Here is a 13184-nt window from a genome sequence, read left to right on the forward strand (position 1 = left end):
TGATTCGAATGCAAAAAACCATTGAAATTCACCAGTTATGGTATACCACGTGCACAGTTAAGGCATGTGTTGCACACCCATATTTTCTTTATATAGGTTATTATAATATCTGATGATATTGAAAATACAGTGAACATATTTATGCATAGTTCTGCAAAATGTAACCAGTCCCTACAATGCCATTGAGCATTTGAATATTTTTTAGATGCATTAAAAAACAAATCTACAGCCCGCATGAGGTAGGAGACGGGCGCGCGTGCGAGAGTGAGATACTGCCTGACTCTGCAACTTCCTCGGCATTGAGGTTTCCTTCGTCTCAGCACTAACCATAGCACAAAGGAACCGCTAGTGTCTAACAAAGTCTGTGAATCATGCGGTCTGGCACACGTGGGTGCAAGACGTGAAAAATGAAAGTAGGGATTAGAGCTGTCCGGGTTGCATCCGCTTGTTGTGATAATGGTCCTGACCCACGCCACTCAACGGGGTGGACGGGATTGTCCTCCATAAGGAAACAAGATAAGTGAATACCGACAGAGCCACCGACGCCTGGGCGACCACCACCAGGACGGAACAAAGACCCGCCAACGCGCTCTGGTTTGAAACAGAGTGCGGAATAATTAGCTGGCGGATGAGGCAATGCGCGTAACTTCAGAAAACTGCCCAGGTATGATGCAGACACGCCCTTGAAGCCCCTGCCCAGGCAATGGCCATCTGACAAATGTTGTTAGGTGGTTATAAACAGGCAATTATAGCGATGTGTTGGTGCAGGGTGGCGAGGAGGCGGAGTGAGGATTAAAGATGGCACCAATGTCGCTGAGCCTGGGGCAACTGAGAAGACAAGCGCTTCCCTCAGCCTTTAATTTACTGCTATCAGTGACACCATTACTTACAGAGCTCCAAAGCTCAAGCAGATAGCAGCAGTGAGTGCCATGGAAACACAGAAAAATTATTATCATTAGAACTCGATATGTGCGGTGATGCCGACTTGGGGTAACAGAAGCTTCATGGGGAGTAAACTCTGCAAGCATCATCTTCAACCACAGAAGATAAAGTAAGAGAGGGAGTCAGAGAGGAGGGAGTAAAGACGAAAAGTCTAATCAGAAAACTCTGTGTATAAAAGGTCTGCGATAACAAGCATTGGCCGCGCGGCCGTGAAAGTGATGTGGCCGCGTGGCCGTGAAAGTGAAACTGATCAAGATCGCGCGCTGTTGCCGTTCCTTCTAGTGCGTGAAAGTGAAAGCAGCTGCAGCCTCACGTCTGGCGAGTGGTGTGCGATGTGCGCACAGCATGACGAGAGAGGAAAGCCAGATGGCACCTCTGCTCATCATTGTGCGCGTAACCGCACACTCTATGCCACCCAAAAAGCTGTGGTCGGCTTTTTAAAGCCCACTCACTAAATGTCTCGCCAGAGCAGAACGTGCGCTGGCTCAGACGAGACCTAAAAAACAGCCCCCACCGGTCCAAAATTGTCCCCACCCTTTCGGCCCACCGGGAAAGCGCCAGTACCCGCTACGGCCAGTCCGGCAATTACAGATGTTTAACAGGCAAAGAGAAACCATAAGCTCAATGATGTAGAGCAATATTGCAGGACTTCGGAAATTACTCACACCTGGCACAGGACAGCTGTGGGGCCATCATATTTTGTAGGCTGCCCTGGTGCAATTCAGAGGAAATGCATTTTGACCATGTTTGGTTTTTGCAAAAGAGAAAATGTTACAGTAAACATTACATTACAATATTTACATCATTGCATATGAAAGTTGCCTATTTCAAACTATTACATGTGTGCTGTCCATGTTAACTATGTAAAAAAAAAATCTAGAGGCTAACTTAATACTATATGATTTGCATAGCAAACAGAAAACAGCGCAGTGTTGTTTCTCACTATTAGTCTCATCTCTCAACTAAAAAAATCAAAGACAAATGTAGTTGCTCTTTTTATAACAGCAAATAATTATACAATCCAGTTTCCTCGATTTTTTTTGTCCTGGTAGAAAACAATAAAACTGCACACTAAATTTGTTTTTATGCTAGCAGTAGAAACGGTACAAAATGTAGCTTCTCCATTTTTGCACTTGGGCAAACCTTTATGCAAATCTGGTATACGATTCCTGCCAGTGAGGGAAACTCAGAGGTACCTTTAGAGGCATTTCGTAATCCTTTTTTTAACAAAATTTGAAGGCATATATATATATATTCAATGTAAGCATAGACACATAGCATTTGGAGAAAAAATTGATGATCTAGCAAAGCTTTCCAGAAAAGTTTGTAAAGTTGGGCGGCATTGCTTTGAAAACCAATAGTCTCTAACTATTGGTTTGCACACAGACACATGGTCGTAGCAAAAATATGATTTAAGTGTTTCTAAAAAGTGAATGGTATCATCTAAAGGGCTCTTGTGTGGAGCTCTTTACAATTGCAGGCTATTAAATTAAATAAACTAAGCAAGTTCATAGGAGAAAAAAGAGTGCAGAGACCTAAAGCTTTTCTGAGGAGCACACCACTGGTGCTGCTGAATGCATGGGTTGCTGAATACCAAGGCTGCCTAATGTTGATGCCACTTCATGCCTCTTTCTTCCACCATCCTATACTGCCTGTCTATCACACTCTTGTGGGTTCTTCTTCACCCTCAGTTTGTACAGTTGTAACAGTTTTCTTATATTTCCCTTTCTCCTCCTGTTTCCTTTTTTTGCGTTTCTCTCTCTTGCTCTGGATGAAAATTACATGTTCACACTATTATATCAGAATAGTCCTAATGGATTGTGTATCTACCAACGGACTTAATGGAAATGTGATTCTGGGAAAAGCAAGGCCCATACCCACATGTTGTGACATGCTTCATCTGGCTTCCCACACCCGCATCTGTGTGTGAGTCTGGGTAGGCTCAACTGCCTAATTTTGGAGTGAGGGTTATTTTCATATATATTTTTGGCACAATTTTGTGCTAGAGAAATTGTGGTTAAAATAGTCTAGGGTTGCCGTCACCAAAATATTCAGGGATGCCTTTGTTTATTAAAATGTTTTAGCCATCATACTTTATGACCTATGGGTCAGCAGCCTTCATCCGAACATCTATAGTCTGTTGCTCTTATGATTCTTGGTGGGGGGTGTTGAGATATTTTCATATGTAGGAGTGCAAGTACACATGCCTGCAATTACCAGCAGAAATTAAGAATTGCAGGCCAGTAGCAACTCCTTATTGTTCATCAAAGTAAACTGAACCCTACAGTCTCATTCATGCTTATCAGCCAATTGGCTACCCAACACTGTGAAGTAGTGTGTTTGGGAAAGTGATGCTATAATAGACATGAATCAATGTAAATCATTTTTATAGGGTGAATGATGGAAGTGTGCTGGACAGCTGCAGCCTATGCAAGGAGACGCCAATCATAGATTGACACGCTTTCCTGAAGCTGCGGGACTGGTTATGACATAGAGTATACTTACGTTTATTTGATCAGCCCTTCATCTGTAGATGTTTCCTATAACTTCCTTTGGCCTATTCCTCGGCCGGTGGATTCCACATAACCTGGGAGCTTAAGGAATAATTAATCAAATCAAGTCTAAAGTTACTGATAATGAATTTCATCTCCTTCATCACAACAAAAGTCTGGTTTTCAGAGGAATCATCACTAGATCGTGCATACTGGGACAGAACCCTGATGAAGGCTTTGCTGAAACGCGCATAGTGCCAACATACCGCCTGTTCTTGAATTGGAGTATGCTATTTGAATGAGTATGATATCAGAAATGGTTGGCTAGGTTTTTGGCATGACCACATAGATATAAACAAATGATTAGAAGCAATCTAGGATTGATGCCATAAATGTGTATTCACTGAAACTTCGAGACAATAATAATAATACTTGATGTGTATTTGTGGATATCTGATTGATATATGTAATGTTTTTCACAGCATTGTATGTAATGTATTGAAAATTAATGTGTTTTAAAGAAAAGAAAAAAGATATTTTTATTTCATATTTTTATTTAATACATTTGATGAAACTATATATCTTGTATGTAATTAATTCTGGTATTCTACATGCACTAGGTTTTTCTGCCCAATTCTGCATTGTATATTGCCTCGCCAATGCTCCCTTTTTTCAATGGTAATGGAGGGGTGGGGCCAGGTGAGGGGGGATTTCGAGAGACGACCACGAGGGAAATTTAATTATTTAATTAATTTCCCCTCGTGGTCGTCTCACGAAATCCCCCCTCACCTCGTCCCACCGCTATTACCTACCGCAGCTGGTGCTGGAAGGCTGGAAGGCTGGTTTACTGGAATTGATTAAGGCATTTTACTTGTTGGGAGGATGGAGGTGATTCCAAGGGGGGGGGGATAATCTGACAGGTAGCAAGTTGCCCTTACCATGAGCAGTAAAAGAATGGGTGGTTCTGAGGTCAGACATATGCGCTCAATTTCCACAACAGAAAAAAAACCAGAGACCCTAATCTTCAAGAATGTCATATTCAGTTTTAAGGCATAAATTCTTAACTATCCCTGGTGAGCCACCGTGCCTGACTGGTGTGTTCAATCAGGCACATTCTGAAGTCTCTATGGTCAGCAGTCACACAATGGAGTGGTGGTGAAATTGAGTCGTAAGGACAGTGAGACTGCAGGGTCTGGCCTGGAAGTTCTCTGGGCATGTGGTGCCTTCGGATGCAACACCTGTGGGATGGGTTACTCTGAGGAAGGGTTATGAATTAGGCACTGGATGGGTGAGATGAGGGGTTTGCTAACTGACACATTTGGAAGAAGGCAATATATCTAGTAGACAAAGGTGGATCAACCAGAATTCCATATGGACAGATCAGCTGGATGAGGGGAGGGCATGTGGACAGATTAAACGGGTAGGTGTTAGGGGGAGTGTATGTGCTGATGGTGCTGATACTGGTGGGTCTAAAGTGAGGTTCAGGAAGCTAATGGGGTTGAAGGTGGAGCAGTCAAGACTAGGAGGATGGGACAGTTCAGTAGATACGTCCACAATACAGAATACAGAACAAGGAGGACATAATGCCTGGTAGGTTAATATTTTAATGCAAGCAGTAGGAAAGGAGTGCAGTACACTAAAATGAGGCCTAAGGAGGTTTAAAGACCAGCAGGGGGCGACTTCCTCTAATGTAATCTAGCAACACAAAAAAAGCACCCCTGGGTCTGACGTGAGAAAGCAATGCGGGGAGTCCCTTTTTAAAGGATGGTTTCCCTCACCCACCCGTAGGTGGCATGCTTCATCATTGGGTAACCTAGTCACAGTGCGGGCTCCAACCCCCTCACTGAGAGGGAGGAGCTCAAGGATGTTTTATGAATTGTCCAATAGGTATTCTAAAACCTTCAAGTGAGCCGGGTGTGTAGGGAATGAAAAAAAGGGTAGTGAAGGTGAGCTAAAACTAACTCTCTGGTATGTCAAAACAAACTTTAAAAGGACGTCCAGAGGTCAGGATTAAAAGAAGTGGGTGGTGGCAGGAAAATTCAACCTGTCATAGACTCTTACTGGTCGACATTTTTCAGCCTTTATACCCTCCGTAGAGGTGTCATGGCTTTCTTCAGGGCCAAAAACGTGCAAACAAAAGTGAAGGAACCACACATACCAATTTTAGTAGGTGGTTAGAAAATCATACAACCCGCTAGTAGGTATTATAACGATTCAAAATTTCTGCTGGTCAGCGTTTTCCCTAAAAAGAGACAAGTGTTATAAAACAGTGTCACACGCACTCTCTTACTAAATGCCACATGCATGCATTATCAGTGCAGTTGTGGCTTCACACAGTGTCAGGATCATGCATTCATAAGAGGGGTAACTGATTCTGCATGTCCCGTTTTTATTTTTAAACATGGCTCCGTGAGTAATATACCATGCCACATTGCCACATTAGTGGGTTGCTCTTTGGTCCTGACTATGTCCATTTGAGTTTCGGTTTATTGTGTGTCTGTCTTGGGAACATTTCTAGTGTTATTGTGGTTTGCCTCTGTTACCCTGTGAGGAGTGGACTACCTTTAAACCTGCCATGTCCATGTTACAAGACAACATTGACAACGTTGTTTTTTCTCTATTTAGGTATGTAGTGCCATTGATGCCGTTACAAAGCGGCGTGGCACTTAAAAGGGCCAATTTAACCAAGCATTATATATTTAAAGCATGAATTTGTTCATGCCCTACTTGGTATTGTTTGTTTTGATTAATATGGTATGACAGCGATGTACCATGAGCGGTAGCCCGCTCTCATTCAAGGTCCCTTATCCACCATTCTTTGAATAATGCAATTGAGCTGCTTAATAGTCTACATATACCATCTTTTATCACGGTACTTGGGAGCGTAACTACGATATTTTACTTTTGCATAAACTTATGATCTCCCTTCTTTTGCCTATTTTATGTTACTTTGGATACGTGCCTTTTAAAGTACAAAAAACAACTTGCTATATATTGCGTGTTGCACACTAGTTGCGATCACCTCTCTGTGCAACTATATTATGTAGTGCACGTTTATATAATGTAACATTTCAACATAACCATGTACATCTTTTTCGATTCAGGCCGGCTATTGCCATTGAGCAATCATTTCCGTACATCACCTATTTCCCCGACCTGGGACTTTGGATTACTTAGGCTGGGAGTTATCATATTTCCACTCGTCCTTCCTGTTAGATAAAGGCGCTGACTACATTTTAAACATATTAAGTATTGGGCACCATTTCCAAACTTATAAGTATAGCTTTCTTCTCATCTTGGGGAATGCTAATCAGTTTATCTCTCTTAAAATAGATACAATTGAGGACGGGAGCATAAATCTTTACTCCACACTCGGCCTACCATGTGGCTTATTATCCAAACATTAACAGTATAAAAGAATCATTTCGGTGGGTATAACAATAAGTACAGTATGCTCACAAATTGGGAACATGGCCCCCCTTCACTGCCTATGTAGAGTTTGAAATCTTGATTTGATATTTCACAACCCTGGGTTTACCCTCACTTGGAACTGCGTGACCTTTCCATCTTTCCTTTTCTTTTTCTTTTTCTTTACTTCACTGACCTTTAAACTGTTTCTATTGACCCTCAACTTTCTCTCTCCTCACCAATCTGCTAGGTATTCAAATTGAACACAAAGATGTATAAATTATCAGCAAATAAACACAAATAAGGTAAAATTGTATTGTCTTAACCCCTTCAGCGCGGCGCAGATTTCCGCGCCACGCTGAAGGTTCCGTGCGTGGGCGGGGCCGTGACGGAGCGGTTCCGTCATGCGCACAGCGCGACCGTCGCGCATGACGGAACCGCTCCGTCACAAGCACGGAAAGGGTTAAATACCTGTTGGAAATAGCTTGTGATATTCAAAATGTTTTTGTCTTATGTCCATTCGTGTACACGTTTTTATGATTGTATATATGTTTGTTGAACCAACAGCCCTGAAGAAGTCCTTTTGATCAGGACGAAACGCGTCGGCTGTGTCTCAATCACCCTGATTATATTTTTAAAAACTTCATTGAAATAAAAGAAGAACTTTGGAAGAACTCTCGTGGACATGGATTTTATAAAATTCATTGTCTATCCTCTTTTGTGGTGCACCTGTGCTGTTTAGATTAAATTGTTATATTCCTGTATTGGAGTTACATAGTGACAGTGGGTGTTTGTCAGTGTGCACACACGCTTCTGGGTAGTTCCAGATCATATATATATATATATATATATTCACTGAAAAAACCATAGGTTTCACACATGTTATAGTTAGCGGAAATTTTACTGATAAAAAACCAATGAAATTCCCCCGTTATAGTTAGTGCAGGCAACTATAACTCACGCGACCGCAATCCTCTGCTGATGACATATGTGTCTTTATGAAAAAAAAATATTTGTAATATATGTATAGCTAAAAATTTATGGAAGAAGACATGGGCAAATAAGTGTCTAAATACAGTATTAGCATCAGCAGAGGATTGCGGTCGCGTGAGTTATAGTTGCCTGCACTAACTATAACGGGGGAATATCATTGGTTTTTTATCAGTAAAATTTCCGCTAACTATAACATGTGTGAAACCTATGGTTTTTTCAGTGAATTTGCAAGGTTTTTTAAATGCTAATTCCTAACTATAACGTGTGTGAAACCTATGGTTTTTTCAGTGAATTTGTACGTTTTTTTAAATGCTAAGTTACTTTACGCCATTCGTGGCGTGCGCGCCCACTTAACGCAGTTCGTTCCGTGCACGCGGTGCGCTTCGCGCACCGTGCGCCCACTTTACGCAGTTAGTGCCGTGCACGCACGGTGGGCACGCGGTGCGCTACGCGCACCGCGTGCCCACGTTACGCTAGATGGGCCATGCGCACATGGAGGACATATGATGCGCTTCGTTGTGAAAGGTAATATTTTAATTTTTCTCTTGAAGAAATAAGTCATGCACAAATGGTGCCCTTCGGGCGCCATTTGCACATGGGGTGGGGAGAGTGTGGATATTGTTTTTTTTAAATAATTTTTGGCGTACGGTAAGCGTAATCGGCGAAATTATCGAAAAAATGAAAAATTCAGTTTTTGGCTTTAGGGGAACTTTGGGGAATCCCTCAACATGGCTAGGTGCTTAGGAGCTGTCTAAACAGCCCCTTTACATGTTTTTGCTCTTTGTTTTTTTACCCCCCTCTCAGAGTGCGAGAGAGAAAATGGCGGCCGCCACTTCCTGGTTTCGACCGATTCGAATGTTTACTAAGATCTAACAGCCAATCAGAATCGCGCTCGCGCACGTCACCATACGCGTACGGTAAGCGCACGGTAAGCGCACCGTAAGCTGGCTCAGATATATATATTGATTTAAAGGCTATTTTCTCAGAATCTACTGAACAGATTTACACCAAACCTACAAAAGGCACTTCCTTGACCTGTAGACTACCTCTCTGCCAAATTTCAAGGAACTCTGTTCAGCCGTTCGGGCTGTAGCTGTGTCTAAAGGTCCTATGGAAAAATGCATGGGAAAAACGCGTTTTGGGACCCCCCTTTTATCTCAGCCCCCGCTTGACGAATCCCCCCGAGACTTTCAGGGTAGGAGCGGAGCGTAGCGCCTCATTAGTTTTGAAAATTTCGCCCGGATTCGTCGACGGGCGCCAAAGTTATTCAAAATAGAATGTTGCGGTTTTCCTATGGAAACAGGGTCCTAACTATAACTACCTACTGGCGACCGCCAATAGGTAATATATATATATATATATATATATATATATATATATATATATATATATTCACTGAAGAAACCATAGGTTTCAGGGGCGTTATAGTTAGCTGGACTTTTCACTCATACAAAACCAGCAAAACCATTGAAATTCCCCCGTTATAGTTAGTTCAGCTAACTATAACTCGCGCGCCCGCAATGCACTGCTGTTGACGTCACATATTACATCACTCATGACATGGTCAGTGACATCCCTGATGACATCACTGATGACATCTCAAATGACATCACTGATGACATCATCCAGTGAATGTGTGTTTTTCTGAAAATTACATATGTTTTATATATGTATATCTCAAGGTTGATGGAAGAATAAATGGGTATATAAGTGTCTAAATGGATGATTTGTTTTTGAAAAATGTATTGCATAACTGACTGATTAAGTGTATCTTAGTGAATACATGGCTTAGTGAGTAATGTTTAAATATGTAAGTATCTGTATCAGTCTCTCACTTTGTGTATAAGTGGTTGCATGGGTCGGTGAGTAGCTACATGAGTGTCTTTATAGGTTATTAGTTGGTTTTTTGAGTTTCAGTATGAGTGTCTGAGTGTGTATGGTTCGGTGGGGGGTATTACGTAGTGCATAGGTGCATGAATGAGTGACTCACTGTTTGTATGTGTTGAAGACAGCATGTGTGCAGGACTCTATGGGTGGATGAGTGTGTGCATGGGTGTGTTAGTGAGTGAATGACTGTCTCAATAGTGTCTTTATGAGTAACTACATATGTTTCAAACTAGTATATGTGACTATTAGTGTATATAAGTGAGTATATGTGATAGTGAGAGATTGGAAGAGTTCCTGTATAACTAAGTATGTGTTTCTATGAGTGATTGTTTAAAAGACTAAGTATGTGTAAGTTTCTGTAGAAGTAAGTGTCGTGGTGTGTGTATAACTGTATATGCAAGTAAATGGATGTTTGATTCTTTATTAGCAAGAGTGACTATGTGTGTGAGTAACTCTATGGATGAGTGGCGTTGTGTAACAGGATGTATAGGTGTATGAGTACATATGATGAGTGAGTACATGTATGAGTGACTGTATAGGACTGTTGGTGAATGAGTGGATGTGTATGTGGATCTTAGAATTACTGAATAGGTTGTTGTAACTGGTATTGGTGTGTCCATTTTTTTGAAAATTTTAGTTTCAAAGGTTATATTGGGGGAGAGGAGGTCTGCCACTCTATTACAAGGATGATGTCATCAGTGATGTCATCAGTGATGTCATTTGAGATGTCTTCAGTGATGTCATGAGTGATGTCACTGACCATGTCATGAGTGATGTAATATGTGACGTCATCAGCAGTGCATTGCGGGCATGCGAGTTAGCTGAACTAACTATAACGGGGGAATTTCAATGGTTTTGTACGAGTGAAAAGTCCAGCTAACTATAACGCCCCTGAAACCTATGGTTTCTTCAGTGAATTTCTAAGGTTTTTTAAATGCTAATTCCTAACTATAACGTGCCTGAAACCTATGGTTTTTTCAGTGAATTTCAAAGGTTTTTTAAATGCTAATTTCTAACTATGCCTACAGAGATAGGACATGTGAAGAAAGAAGAAAAAACGCACAGAAAGAAAAATGAAATGCAGAAAGAAGCAACAGAAGTCCTCAAAGACGAAGAAAAGTGCAGGAAGAAGGATAACGTGCAGAAAGAACAAACAGAAGAGCAGAAAGAAGCCTTGTTGCAAAATCATCCTGTACCCTCAACTTTTTCAGACGGATACTGGTGGTAACTGAGTCTGACTAACCAGTCCTAGATCCAGTGCTATGTTAAAAGACACTCAGAATACAGTGAAAACACCTACATACACTAGGGAACACTATGCGTTGGGGTCCCCCTGTGATTAGCATGACCTCCTCTGTAAGCCCCTAGTATATCATAGGGCAGGGGATTAAAACTACCTCGTAAAACGCGCCACAAGGCGTGTTTGCACACGTCACCCCAGGCCCCGTCCCCTCCCTTCTCCACTGTGGGAGATTAAGTCCCCTTGAATCCTGAGGGTCCCTAGGGTCCAACTAGACCACTAGGTACCTCCAGTAAGCACCACAGAGCTGCGTTGCAGAGAGATGTAAAAAGGGGAACGGCCTAGACCACTTCTCTGCAACGCAGCGCAGCGGCGCTTACTGGAAGCACCTGGTGGGCTAGTTGGCCCCCAGGGTCCCTCAGGATTGAAGGGGAATTATTTCCCCAACTTAAAACGCGCCACAGGGCTTGTTTGCACACGTTAACTCAGGCCCCCTCCCCTCCCTTCATCACTGTGTAAACATGCCCTGTGGCCGTTTTTAGTTGGGAGATTAAGTTCATTTGAATCCTGAGGGTCCCTAGGGTCCAACTAGCCCACTAGGTACCTCCAGTAAGTGCCACAGAGCTGCGTTGCAGAGAGGTGTAAAAAGTGGCATGGCCTGGACCACCTCTCTGCAACGCAGCTCAGTGGTGCTTACTGGAAGCACCTGGTGGGCTAGTTAGCCCCCAAGGGCCCTCAGGACTGAAGGGGAATTATTTCCCCAACTTAAAACGCGCCATAGGGCGTGTTTGCACAGGTCACCTCAGGCCCCGTCCCCTCCCGTCCCCAATGTGTAAACACGCCCGGCGGCCATTTTTTAAGTTGGGAGATTAAGTCCCCTTGAATCCTGAGGATCCCTAGGGGCAAAGTAGCCCACTAGGTACGTCCAGTAAGCGCCATTGCAGAGAGGTGTAAAAAGGGGCACGGCGTGCACCACCTCTCTGCAACACAGAGCAGTGGCGCTTACTGGAAGCACCTGGTGGGCTAGTTGGCCCCCAGGGTCCCTCAGGATTGAAAAGGAATTATTTCCCCAACTTAAACCGCGCCACAGGGCGTGTTTGCACACGTCACCTCAGGCCCCGTCCCCTCCCTTCACGCCCTGTGGCCGTTCTAAGTTGAGAGATTAAGTCCTCTTGAATCCTAAGGGTCCCTAGGGTCAAACTAGCCCACTAGGTACCTCCAGTAAGCGCCACAGAGCTGCGTTGCATAGAGGTGTAAAAAGGGGCGTGGCCTCAGAACACCTGTCTGCAACGCTGCTCCCTGGCGCATACTGGAGATACCTGTTGGGTTAGTTGGCTCTCAGGGACCCTCAGTATTGAAGGGGAATTAATTCCCCAACTTACAACTGGCCAGGGGGCGCGTTTGCAGAGTGCTGCAAGGAGGGGGCGTGGCCTCCGGCACGATGCCGGTCTTTTATTTATTTTATTTTTTTAAGAAGGAGGGCTGTGTGGCCCCCCTTCTTTTTCTAATTTACTGGCCCTGGGGACCCCATCCCCCAGGGCCTGCACCCTAATTTTTTTTTGTTGAAAAAAATTAATTTGGCCCTCCCAAGGCCTTAATCGGCCCCGGGGACCCCAACCCCTGGGTCATGGCCTTTTTTTTTTATTCTTATTCTTTAGGAGGGGGCTGCGTTGCCCCCCTCCTCAGGCCACTTATGGCCCCGGGGACCCCATCCCCCGGGGCCGGCCTTTGTTTTTTATTATTTTTAAAAAATATATATTTATAGAAACACCTAGGACATGCTGGACAAACCGTATGTACCTATCACCATGACGATTTGCGTGATATTCATTAAAAGACGACTATGCATAGAATGAATCCACATGGAATTTAATACACACGCACACCAAGCCATTCAAAGGGGATTCGACAAAAATTCGACCAAACTATGCAAGAAAACCCCTCACGGTTAATAAAACACACATCCACCGCCGGATGTGTAATACTTTTTATTTTACTCTCTGGAAAGGAGATGAACCTCACTTGAGAGTCACAGCGTGCTCCTGGCTGAGCCCAATGCTGTGTTACACCCACCAGTGCCCGCCGAGTGCCTCACACCTCTGTGTTGTATTCCACCAGCTAGTGCGTATGCTATGACACTCTCTAGCCCATGTGCACTGTAACACCACCCCGTGAATATGTCATGCCACACTTGCGTTCGCACGGGTTATATTGCCCCATCT

This window comes from Triturus cristatus, chromosome 10, assembly GCF_964204655.1.
Source record: "Triturus cristatus chromosome 10, aTriCri1.1, whole genome shotgun sequence".
NCBI classification, from domain to species: Eukaryota; Metazoa; Chordata; class Amphibia; order Caudata; family Salamandridae; genus Triturus; species Triturus cristatus.